The sequence below is a fragment of the Dipteris shenzhenensis genome, chromosome 24 (assembly GCF_047967505.1).
Source record: "Dipteris shenzhenensis isolate YYH24624 ecotype China chromosome 24, Dip_SZ_1.0, whole genome shotgun sequence".
Taxonomy (NCBI): Eukaryota; Viridiplantae; Streptophyta; class Polypodiopsida; order Gleicheniales; family Dipteridaceae; genus Dipteris; species Dipteris shenzhenensis.
In genome coordinates this window covers 42,803,121-42,817,008 of record NC_141619.1, presented here as the reverse complement: position 1 = coordinate 42,817,008, position 13,888 = coordinate 42,803,121, and positions in this window count along the sequence as shown.

Here is a 13,888-nt window from a genome sequence, read left to right as displayed (position 1 = left end):
AGTTTTTTAGATAGCTGAGACCCAAATGGAATTATTATCCATAAGGCTCCTTTACCAAAGAATTGTAAAAACATTTTTACCTCTTGAAAAGCTCTCCAAATAGATTGCCATAGTGAACTACCCTTAGTCTTATAGGGTTCAGGATTACAAAAGTAGATACTAAGGGATAGTTCTTCCATTTGGGGCCCTAATTGACCTAATCTGTTTCATGTTTCTTAGAAAATGTTGAGCCTAGTCACACTTTAGATTTAGAATAGCTTTAATGACCCAAGTAGCAGATAGCTTTCTGGCTACCATAGCAATATCTGTGACCTCTAGCCCTCCTTTGTTTTTAGACTTAGGAGAATAAGAACATCTTTACAAATTTTTTATTTACCTCCCCATATAAAAGACTTGCAAACTATAATGAGTCTGTCTAACCCAAACTTGGATGGAGCCCAACAAGAAAGGTAAAAAATAGAGATTGGATAGATGCAATGGCTGAGAACCAGTCCCCTTCCTACCAAATTGGATTGAAATCCCCTCCGCTTATCAATCCTCTTCTGAAAATTTTCCATAAACCAATCCCACCTTTTCTTCATGGATATGTCAAATCCCATTGGAATCCCCAAGAGCCTAAATATTTGCCCTTTTTTATTCTGTGGCATCTCAAACTCTCTAAAAATATATGTTCCTTACCATTGAGAGTGTCATACCCTATTTTTGTATGATTAAATCTAGAGCCTGATGCTTTATAGAATATGTCTAGATAGTCCATTATGCAAGTCACATCTTAGAGGGAAACCTTGTCTAATTGACCTCTTTAGAGAAAAGGGGCACTTATGTCTCCATGGATACTTACCTTAGCTACAACATTAGTGAGTAAAAGTTTAACGTAAGAGATAAAGGAGGATCCTAGACCCATGTCTTGCAGAGATTATAGAGGAAATCCCATTCAAGCATGTCATAGGCTTCATCAAAGTCTATCTTAAGGAAGCATATATCTTATTGGTCTCCTTGGCATATTCATATCCTTCCCAAATATTAATGATTTCCTCCAAAAGGTGAAGGCCCTTCATAAAGCTTTTCTGTTCTAGAAAAATCCGATTCATCTTCATTTGAATTCTAAGAGCTAAAGTCTTAGCAAATATCTTGTAGCTATAGTTAAGCATTGTGAGAGGTCTCCAGTTCCTATGCTCCTCTTTGGATCCTTCCTTGGGAATGAGCTTGATGATTTCACAATTAACATGAGGGGGGAGAGCACACTTTCTTGCCGCAATAATATAGCAAGGGAGGTCCTACCAAGTCCCAAAATACCTTATAAATTCAATGGGAGACCATCCTCTTTTGAAGTTTTACCATTTGCCATCACTGTGACTACCTCCTTTAGCACTTTAATGGTGAAAGGCTTCTTTAAATAGACCAAATCAAACTTCTATATTCCTTTATCCCTTACAACTTGATAGAGCTCTCTAGCTCTCTGTGTCTCTTCATCTAGGATGACTGCAGAAGAGAGGAGTGCCTAGAAATGACTGTGTATCAACTTGATGTTCTCCTATGTGGATGAAACTAAGGTGCCATCAGCCTTTTTTTAAAGAGGGATACTCTCATTGCCTCTTTTTCTTCTAATAATATTGAAGGTTTCCTTAGTAGGTCCATCAATCTTATCTACCCACCAATCTCTGAAATACACCTTGGTGTCATTCAATCTAATCTATTCTTATTTTCTAAGCTCTTTTTTGGCAATAAGAACATTCCATTGAGTATATACATCTCTTGATATGGCTTGTTGTTCTAAGCTCTCAATTTTTCTATGAAATAAATCCATTCTCTGAGGTTTTATGCTGGCTCTATGCTTTCGAGTTGTCTTGAGAATGTTTTGAGTATTCTCAACTACAATAGCCCAAGCATTTGCCAATAGATGTACCCTCAACAAACACATTTTCCCAAGCTTTCTTTATCAAGTCTTGAACAATTTGTGAAGATAGTGGGAGAGAGGGAAGGAGTCTCACTTGCGGCTTTCTCACATACACAATGGGGGAAATACACACAAAGGTGGAGGCTGAAAATAGTTTTTCTTTTCTTAGTTATGTAAGCCAAAAGAACTCTAATACAAAGAAATCGAAGAACCCTATATGTGGGTCTCAACCAATCTTAGCTAACTAAGGTGGCATACTAGCTGAGCCATGAACTAGGGTACATAAGGATAGCTGTCATCCAGCTATTATTCATGGGCGGTGTACCAACCGCATTTGCAGCTAACAAGTCGGTGACATAAATGCACAACGGTCACCCTGGCATATCACGAGTGGAGCTCGATATCTCAACACTCCCCCTCGAGCTCAATCCCAATTCCTGCACACCAAGCAGGTCTCTGAACTTGCACAGCTTCTCTGCGCCCAATGCCTTTGTGAATATGTCAGCTACCTAATCCTCTGTGCTGACATAAACTAGATCAATAAGACCTAGTAAAACCTTCTCCTGCACATAGTGATAATAGACCTCAATGTGGTTTGTTCTAGCATGATAGACTGGGTTATTTGCCAAGTGTATATTGCTCATGTTGTCATAATAGATGACAACTGGCCCATCTGTAGACTGATGCATATCATAAAGTAGCTTATGCAACCAAGCTACCTCCATGTAGCCATTACTACACCACTATACTCAGCCTCTGTGCTCGATAAGGCAACTGTAGGCTGTTTCTTGCTGCTCCAAGTGACTGCAGCACTCCCAAAAGAGAACACATATCCACTGGTAGATCGTCTATCAGAAATACTACTAGCCCAATCAGCATCAGTGTATCCATGCAACTGTATCGGAACACCAGCCTCATAAAATAGTCCATACTACAATGTGGACTTCACATACTTGAGTATGCATCTAGCCGCATTCAAATGTGGTTTCCTTGGAGCCTGCATAAACTGACTTACCAATCCAACAACATAGCTCAAATCTGGCTTGGTAATAGTCATATAAATCAAACTTCCTACTATGCGTCTGTACATAGTAGGGTCTTCCAGAAGCTCACTTGCATCTACGCCTAGCTTCACATTCTGCTCCAAAGGAACTGAAATAGGCTTACAGCCTGTCATCCCATATTTGGACAGCATGTCCAATCCATACCTCGGGGGGGTCACTCATCATATGTAACCCTATCACGTGAGTTCAATAGAAGGATATTTTTTATTTCTAAAATTTACAGAAATAAATATACATAAGAGACTATTTAAAATAGTTTTGGAAAAAATTTACAGATTTGTATAGAAAAGGGGTACATTTTATTAATGAAAAAATTTACAGATAAGGGATTTTAAATATAGGCCTTGAACGCACGTGATATAGAGGGTGTATACATAGTGACCCCCCTGAGATCCATACTGCCTCTGCAAGAGCTGTATCCCACTTGGTGATCTAATCACCTCAATGCCCAAGAAATAACGTAGCTCTCCCAAATCCTTCATCTCAAACTTGTGCTTCAATAGCATTTTCACATGAAGGATATCTTCATCACTATCACTTGTGATGATCAAATCATCAACATAAATGACAAGCAGCATAATACCTTTCTCTGTTTTTCTCACATAAAGTGAGAAATCTGCCTTGGAAATCTAAAAGCCAATAGTGACAAGATACTGTCCTATCTTGTCAGACCATGCTCTAGGTGCTTGCTTCAAGCCATACAAGGCTTTCTTCAACCTGCAAACAAACTCAGGATGAACAACATGAACATAACCTGGTGGCTACTCCATAAAGACCTCTTCTTGCAAATCACCATGCAAGAAGGCATTCTTCACATCCATCTAATGTAAAGACCATCCCTTTGATGCAGCCATAGCAGTGACTACTCTTACGGTTGCCATCCTTGCAACCGGACTGAATGTTTCTTCATAATCAATGCCATATGTCTGTGCATACCCCTTGACAACTAATCTTGCCTTGTATCTATTCACAGAACCATCTGCATTGTGCTTCACCTTATAAACGCACTTACAGCCAATTGCATTCTTGTCTTTAGGAAAAGGCACCAATTCCCATGTAGCATTTGCTTCCAAGGCATCCATTTCTTCATCCATGGTTTTCTCCCATTTTTCTTTTCCCATGGCTTGCTCAAAAGAAGTGGGTTCTAGTTCTTGTATCACTTTGACCATATAGGCATAGTGAATGGCTGTAAATCCATCATATTTTAGCCTATCCACAAGATACCTAGCTTTGGTAGACCTGCGCAAAATAGGCTCACTTCCAGGTGCTCTCAAAACATCCCTGGTCTTCCTTACTCTAGGTATAACAACAGAAGGAATACCCAACTCATCATCAATGCCCTGTTCTGAGCCACTGGATTCACCATCCTCATAAGAGTGACCTACATTGACATCAAACATGGGCTGATCTACCTTCTCTTTTCCTTTTTGTGATACTTCCATACCACTATCTGCATTGATTTAAGGAGATTCTCCTGATCTCAATCTGCTTGTCCATGGTGAAGTATGTGAACCACTAGTAGAGGACACTGTAGGTCCACTAATATTTTGTGATTACTGCTATGAATTCTGTGCAGCATTACCATTTTGTGCATCTACATCATCAATCACATTTACTGTTTTATACTAGCTACTCATCTCATCAAAAACATCTTTGCTCACTTTAAACTTATGAGTAGAAGGGTTACAGCATCTATACCCTTTCTGCTATAGAGAATAACCAATAAAGATGCACTTCTCAGCTTTTGGATCCAACTTGGACCTCAACTCACTTGGCACATGAACATAGGCAATGCAACCAAAAATTTTCAAATGAGAAATATCTAGTTTCCGACCAGTATACATCTCCTCTGGCATCATGCCATGTATTGTTACAGTGGGAGTCCTGTTCATTATGTAAACTGCTATAGCAACTGCTTCAGTCCAATAATAATATGGAAGGTCTTTTTCATTTAGCATGGACCGAGATACCTCTCCAATATGCCTGTTTTTCCTTTTTGCAAGTCCATTTTGCTGTGGGGTATGACTGCATGAATATTGTTGCTTTATGCCATGCTCCTACAGGAACATTGCAAACTCATCTGAGAGGTACTCTCCCCCTCCATCTGACCTTAGGCATTTTATTTGTAGGCCTGTTTCTTTTTCAACCATAGCTTTGAAAGCTTTGGAATGCCCAAACACTTCACTTTTGTTTTTCACAAAATACACCCAAACTTTTCTGCTGTAGTCATCAATAAAAGTGATAAAATAATGATAGCCTCCAATAGATGCAGCTTTAGTAGTCCACACATTAGCGTGGATGAATTACAATGGCTTCTTACTCTCTTGAACATGTCTAAGAAATGGTTTCCTTACCTATTTTCCAAATTGACAGGCTTCATATAACTTATGCATTTTTGCAACCTTGAATTTAAGCAATCTTGCAACAATATTTTGGGCTTGCATTGATTTAAGTCACTGTACATTAACATGACCAATGCGTTTATGCCAGATATCAATACTTGCAACTACATCGGTCCCATGTGCAAACATTGCTGCACTCAATTTAGGCATGTCCACATCCAACATAAACATCCTGCCCTTCTTCTTTCCTTTTGCTATCAAGCGACCATTATTTTTCATATCCTCAACAAAGCATCCATGAGGATTAAATCTGACCTGCAAGCCCTGCTCAACCATTTGACCAACAAAAACTAGTTCTTGGTGATATTTGGGACATGAAATACATCAGACAAGTATTTCTTTTTCCCATCTTGTATAAACAATGGAATTTTACCAATCTGCACAATAGGATGTATAGTATCATCACCAGTCTCCACAAATCCTGGTCTTTTTATTTTCCTTGCATCCTACATCCATTCTGCACGACCTGTCATGTAGTTTGACACACTTGAGTCAACATACCACACATCATTACTTTCTTTTGCGCTTGTCACAGAATTGGTCATGTGCTGTACCATAAACAAATGCTCATTTTTGTCATCACCCTATCTACTAGAGGATGCATAATTGCCTTGTTGCAATTTTCTATTCATAATGTAATTCTACTTTGGTAGCAGTCTTTAGCCATATGACCCATTTTACCACAATAGTAGCATTCAACATTGCTGTTTGCATTTTGGCCTCTCTGCCATCCACCATGACCTCTTTGGCTCCCCCTGCCTCTAGAGTTACCACGTCCTCCTCCAAAGGACTGGTTTTCTTGAGTTTGCTACATATTTTGATTTCTACCATAGCCTCCAGATCGGCCTCCTCTACCTCTGCCTCTACCTCTTCTAGCATTTGAGTAGAAAAAGACAGTTTCTTTTGAAGTTCCTCCTGAAGAAGATGCACCACCATTTCTCTACTCTTCAGAAATTAGAAGAGCAAACAACTCCTCAAAATCAGAGAATTTTTCATGAATGGCAATGGGTATCCAAAACTGTGCATAACCCTTTCCTAGTCCATTCAAGGTCACAGAAACTAGATCATCATCTTCCACTGGCGACCCAATAGAAGCAAGTGCATCTGCAATTTTCTTTACCTTCATGTGGTAGTCATTGATGCTCATATTTTCTCTTTGCACATTGTGCAACTCTTACTTGAGCTGCATTTTCCTGGCTTGCGTATTTGTGCTGTACATTTTTGCCAAAGTGTCCCATGCCTCCTTTGGCATACTTGCATCCTGAATATGCACAATCATAGAATCCGAAATACTGATAGATAGCCAGTATATAACTTTTTTGGCTCTCTCATGCAATCCTTTGAATGCCTGCATTTCTTGTTGATTGGGAACATTAGGAAGAACTGGTTCTCCTTCATTTCCTGTAATGAACTCCCAATACCCTTTTCCCATAAGAAAATTCGTCATTCTAAACTTCCATGCTTGGAAGTTGTTCTTGTCAAGCTTTTCAATGACAATCTGTGAAAGAGAATCAGACGTCATTACAGAACACTGCAAAATATTTTGTCACTACAAAAAACACACCTTCTGCCTCACACGGGCAAAATCTGCAAAACTGACGAAAGTGGTATTTGACCACACAGTCACTTCCTAGTGACGATTTTGCATCAACAAGAAATAAGGATGATTTTGTAACTCCCAATATCTCTGTGCACAGGCATACGATGCAATTTTTGTAGCAACTTTTTACCGACTTGTAGAGCAGTGGTCGCACAGCAAAAATAGGGCCTTTTTCTCAATGCTTGCAGAGAACTTCCACCTCAAAAATAGGCCCCGAAATGGCCTCGAATCAAAAAAATAAAGTCACCAAGGGATTTGCCCTTGCCTGCAGCATATATTGCCCTCTCGCCACACCACGAAGGGTGTCTTAATCTGAGACAATGCACTCTTGCACTTTTTGGCTGTGCTACCTGCAGAGATTTGCTCCCAAACTCGAAAAAGGAAAGCAACACTGGTCCTCTTACTAGGACACTGCAAAATTGGTTTGCTTTCTTGAGCTCCTTACCATGAACCAGGCTCTGATACCATGTGAAGATAGTGGTAGAGAGGGAAGGAGTCTCACTTATGGCTTTCTCACATACACAATGGGGGAATACACACAAAGGTGGAGGGTGAAAACAGTTTTCCTCTTCTTAGTTTTGTAAGCCAAAAGAACTCTAATACAAAGAAATAGAAGAACCGTATATGTGGGTCTCAACCAAACTCAGCTAATTAAGGTGGCATACTAACTGAGCCATGAATTAGGGTACATAAGGATAGCTGTCATCTAGCTATTATTCATGGGCGGTGTACCAACTGCATCTGCAGCTAACAAGTCGGTGACATAAATGCACAACGGTCACCTTGGCATATCATGAGTGGAGCTTGATATCTCAACACAATCTTCAAAGCAAACAGTTTTGGGATGCTTTAAACTAAGCGGTTGCTCTATGAATAAACCCAAAATCACAGCATAAAAAGACAGGTTTGTGGTTTGATAGAGTTGAGAAGAAACTCTTGGTCTTTAAAGAAATGAGATTATGTAGAAGACCCTATGAGAAATAAAACAATTTGGCTTCTCTCTTGTACTCACTCAATTGGGTGTTGCACCAAGTGAAATCCCCATCTGGACATGTATCCACCATTTGCCAGTGCTCTTTGAGCTCCTCCCAAGCATACAGTTTAGATCGTCTCATGATAGTGCATTTTTCCAACCATCTTGTTGAGAGTTCACGCTCAACATCATGTGATCATATGTGCATAGCACTAACCTTATAGAGTGCTATAAAGGAAAGGGTTAGATCCCCTAACCCTAACCCTAAATGGGTTTGTATATATTCTATTTTTTCAACTAAATCTAGTGTATAGCTAGTCATTTGTGGTGTGCTCTCTAGCTGTGCCCTCTCTCCTCATCTCCACTCTTCTCCTCTCCCCTCTTCATATTTTGTCATGGTATCAGAGCATGATTCTGCCTTCCACTGAGGTGCCATCCTTCTTATGAGAGTGATCGAGAGATTGAGAGATCGAGAGAGATTGAGTGTTCCTTTCACCTCCATTGAGTGATAGAGAAAAAGTCCGTCCATTAAGAGGAAATTTTTGTTAATTGCTTAAGTTCTTTGTGAGGATTTCCATTCATCCTTCTTGAGAGATTTTTTGTTCTTTCTCTTGAGTATATGAGAGTTCATTTCATTCTAGTTGTGAGAGAGAGAGATTCCTTGTGAGGTCTCCTATTGAGAGAAATAGGGAGAGTGTAAGCGGTAGTCTGTACATCAACTATGAGAGAGAAAGAAAGACATAGTTCTGTTTTTTTTGGAGAAGTCCAAATCTCTAGGCAAATAGCAACCCCACTACTTGTGACAACATATAGGATTGAGGGAGAGAGAGAAACCTACATCTCTAGAGCTAGAAGCTCTACTCTATTCCAACTGGCTCTCTAACGATCTCCATGCCTCCAAACGGGCACCATGGCCTTCTACCCTCAGCCTAGTCCTTCTACGACCAACTAGCTCCACACAGTTGCTTGTCACCAACTCCACACAGTTGCTTGTCATCCGGTCTAGATCTCTAAGCTGGCAATGAGTGCCCCAGCGCATGCAATGCTGGACTCCTACCAGCAACCTTCTATAGTCACCCGTGCGAGGCCTCTGTAGAAAACTCTTTCTTTGCAACCTGGCCTATGAGAGTGCTCTCAACAGAAGCAAGAATGGAAGAGGGAGAGAGAGAAACATAGAGCCACACAAGTTTTGATGGGTGTAGAACACCCTAATCTTCTTTTTCATTCATTTATATATGTGTTTGAGTATTGTACATAATCGGGGTAAAGGCACAGTGACCTTTAACCCCCACAACCTCCCACTTAAAAGACAATGTGCCTTTAAGGGAGAACAACCAGTGAGCATGCTATCCAATGCCCATCAATACATGACAATACTCAAACCGTTGACTAGGTGCCTGCAACATACTCAGACTTTGTGGTAGAAAAAGCAACGCACTTCTGTGGGCGAGACATCCACGACACTGCACCACCTGCAAAGGTGAACACATAACCAGAAGTGGATCTCCTACTATCCACATGCCTTGCATAGTCTGAATCTGTGTACCCAAGTACACACATGTCTCCTTTACCAAAGCATATGCACATCTCCTTGGTACCCTTCATGTACCTCATGATGCACTTAACTGCCTCCCAATGCCTCTTTCCTGGATTAGCCATATTCCAGCTAACAACTCCCATTGCAAATGCAATGTCTGGTCTAGTAGCTATCATAGCATACATAAGACTCCCAACTGCTGATGCATAAGGAACCTTGGCCATCATGGCCATTTCCTCATCTGATTTGGGACTATCTGTATGACTCAGTTTCACATATGGAGGAAATGGAGTACTCACTGCCTTCCCCCCCTCCATATTGAAACATTGCAATACTTTTGTAACATACTCCTTTTGTGAAATCCAAAGGAGTTTCCTACTCCGATCACGTGTGATGTGCATACCAAGAATATGACATCGAAGTCCCAATTCCTTCATATCAAAGGCCTCATGCAACTTGGCCTTTAAGGCATCTAGCTCATAAGTATTCTTGCTAGCCAATAGCATATCATCCACATATAGTGCTAGGATTATCAGGCTATTATCCTTAGCCCTTTTAGTGTAGAGGCAGTGATCAATTTCACTCCTTCTAAAACCCTGGGACTGAATGAAAGCATCAAACTTTTGATACCATTCTCTAGGTGCCTGCTTAAGACCATAGAGACTCTTCTTTAGCTTGCAAACTAAATGCTCTTTGCCCTTTTCTTCAAAGCCTTCCGACTGCACCATGTAAATTTACTCATGCAAATCCCCATGCAAGAATGCTGTCTTGACATCCATCTGCATAAGCTCCATATCCTCTGCTGCCACTAGTCCAAGCATGCATCTAAGTGTGGTAATCTTCACAACCGGAGAGAATATCTCATCAAAGTCCACACCCTTCTCTTGCTTGAACCCTTTAGCGACCAAACAGGCCTTGTACTTAGGCACATCATCACCTGTGACCTTCATCTTGTAGACCCATTTACATGGCAATGCTTTCTTTCCATCTGGCAAAGAAACCAAGTCCCAAGTCTTATTCTTCATAAGTGAACTCATCTCTGATTGCATAGCATACTCCCACTTGCATTGATCCTTGTGCATCATAGCCTCTCTGTAGCAAGAAGGCTCCCCGCAATCAGTAAGCATCACATAGTCTACCCTTGGAACAAACTTATTAGGCATTCTAGACACTCTAGATGATCTTCTCAAGGGCATTTCAGCTTGTTGTCCCACCTGCATATCAGCCACATTTGGCTCATCATTTCCACCAATAGATGATCCATCATCTACCCTTGATTGTATACCTGTGGGAGTACTTGGTGGTACCATTTGTTGCACATTTGGTGCATGGACAGCTTGCTATCTATCAACATATGTAGGTGGATTCACATCCTGGAAAGTGATTCTCCTCATTTCCACATCCCTCATGGGTGCCTTATGCATCTTCTTTGCTTTTGGATCCTAGAGACGATAGCCCATCTCTCCACTTTCACCATAACCTAGAAAGATGCATTTCCTAGACTTAGGATCTAGCTTCTTTTGAAGCTCTTTTGGCACATGTGCATATTCCTCACACCCAAATATATGCAAATGAGAATAAGAGGGCTTCTTGCCACTCCATGCCTCTTCAAGAATACCACCATCCAAACCACCATCCAAACCCTTACTAGGTGATCTATTGATCACATGCACTGCAATCTTCATTGCCTCAACCCAAAAACCACTAGAAAGACTTCCGTTGGAAAGCATGCATTGCAGCCTTTCTTGAATGGTACGGTTCATCTTTTCTGCAACTGGATTTTGCTCTGGAGTACAAGAGGATGTGAGATCCCTCTTAATCCCACGTGTATCACAGAAATGCTAAAAGTCATGAGAGAGATACTCTCCACCATTGTCAGTCCGTAGGCATTTAAGTGTTCTACCTAACTGATTCTCAACTAAGGCCAACCATTTCTAAAATACCTGGAACACATCACTCTTCCGAGCTATAGCATAAGCCCACATTTTCCTAGTTGCATCATCAATGAATGTCACATAGTATTCGCCCTGCCTAATGACTGTGTAGGCATGGGACCACATACATATGAATGCACCAAATCAAGCTTTTCAAAGTCTTGCTTTCCCCTTATTTTATGGGTTGATTTAGTCTGCTTCCCATAGAGACAGTGCTCATAAAATTCAAAATTAGAGAAACTCAAATGCCGTACATAACCCAAATGGCATAAGAGTTTCATCCCATTTTGGCTCATATGGCCCAACCAGCAATGCCATAAAGAAGTGCTTGGTTGCTCGGTTATTACAACAACATGATCAAACACCCCTGATACATGTAAGGGATAAAAGGTCCCACACTTGGCACCCTAGCCAAAAGCATAGAGCCCTTCTGAATTTTTCAAGTCTAAAAGCCAAAAGTGGTGTGAAAACCAACATCATCTAGTTGACCCACTAAAATAAGACTCTTGGTTAACTTAGGCACATGTCTCACATGTTTCAAAATAAATGTAGATCCATTTGCAAAAGAAAACTTTATGTCACTTGCTCCGACTATGTCACATGCATAGTCATTTCCAAGATGTACACAACCTGTCTTTCCACTATCATAAGTGGAGAACCATTCCCTATGGGGAGTAACATGGAATGAAGCACCAGAATCCAAAATCCAATCCTGGGAATATGCATCATCTGAAGTGGTAAGCAACTCTGCAGATAAACTAGACATGAAGAGAATGTCATTGTCACTATCATGTGTGACTGCATTGATCTCCTCAATCTTCACTTTTCCTTTGTCCTCCCTTGGACTCTCTTCCTTCTAATTTGCACCCCCATTTGCATTCTTTTTCTTATCCTTTTGCTCTCTTTTCAGCTTGTAGCAATCCTTTTTCATATGGCCCTTCTTGCCACAGTGGTAACATTCAATGTTCCGTGCCCTGGATTTGCTACGAGACTTCCCTCTTTCTTGGGACTTCCCCCTGAACTGTGATCTACCCCTTTGCACATTTAAGGATGCACCCTGCTTGTTGCCATACATACACTTGCGTCTAATCTCCTCGACCAACAAGCTACCCACAACATCATCAAATTTAAGTACTCCACCAGGTGTAGAGTTACTGATAGTTGTACGGAAGGTATCCCATGAGGATGGCAATGAGCATAAGAGAAATATTGCCTTAGTCTCCACATCAAAATTCATCTTTTGAGCCTGAAGCTAGCTGAAAATAATATTGAATTCATTCAAGTGAGAAGCAATGGAGACCCCTTCCTTCATTTGTAGCTCAAACAACCTCTTCATGAGGTAAACTTTATTAGAGGCAATGGCACACATTTTCTTCCACAAATCTTCCATAGTCTGCTCATTTACTACTGTGAAATAAACTGACTCTATAAGATGAAGTCTAATAGTAGATTTTGCTAATGCATCCAACTCATTCCAATCATCCTTAAACATATTTGCAGGCTTAGCTTCAATCCCTACCAAGGGTTTAATCTGCTTCTTTTAAATAAGCACATCCCTTATTTGTTCTTTCCACAAAGAAAAGTTTGTCCCATCAAACTTTTTAATGCTAAAAATCTCCTTTTCAGACATGGAAGAGGATGCCATGATGCAAATGAAGCAAAAGTCCTAAATGCTAGTGCTTACAAGAGAGAATCACACCAAATACTAGGTGCACCCAAATGTGTATGCCACAATAGAGTGAAATATCACCAAAACTCATGTATCAAAGCATCTGACTCATGTGCATATACTATGCATCCATATGAGCAAATCTGGCCCAAAAGAAAATGCCAACTGCAATGGCAATCCCAACTGCCAATAAGTGCCAAATGACTCAAGCATAAACACCATCATCCACTGACATATGCATTAATAATATCTCATCCAAGAGAGCATATCACTATCAGTGCATCACCTGCAATGTGTCAAAGCTGTCCCTCAGCATAAAATAGCATCCATGTGCAAAGCGTCCATAGAAATTGCATCCCACAAGGCAATTTGGGCCTATCAGCGCATCCAATAAGGACCGCAATGCATCCAAATGGCCTATAAATCATCCACTACAACCCAATGCACACCACGAATGAGCGCACACTACTCAAACTACAACCAAAGTGATCTACATAAGGTATGCTCAAGAAATCATAGTCCCACGGTAATGACCGCTACTGAAAATAGAACCTGAGATGCCTCAAAACATGGGTGCCATTGCATAATCGGACTCAATAAGAAAATATGCAAATATCTCTCTTCTGTCAGAACTCCAAAATCCCAACTGATGAGTGAGAAATGGGAGTCAACACTTATCCACTGCCATGTGGCATAAATCTAAGGTTTCAAAACCTTAGAATGAAAAATGCATAACAGAGACAAAATTGGATACACAAAGATCTATAACTCTGAAAATCCTCCACCGAATCACATAAGAACTAACAGGTAGG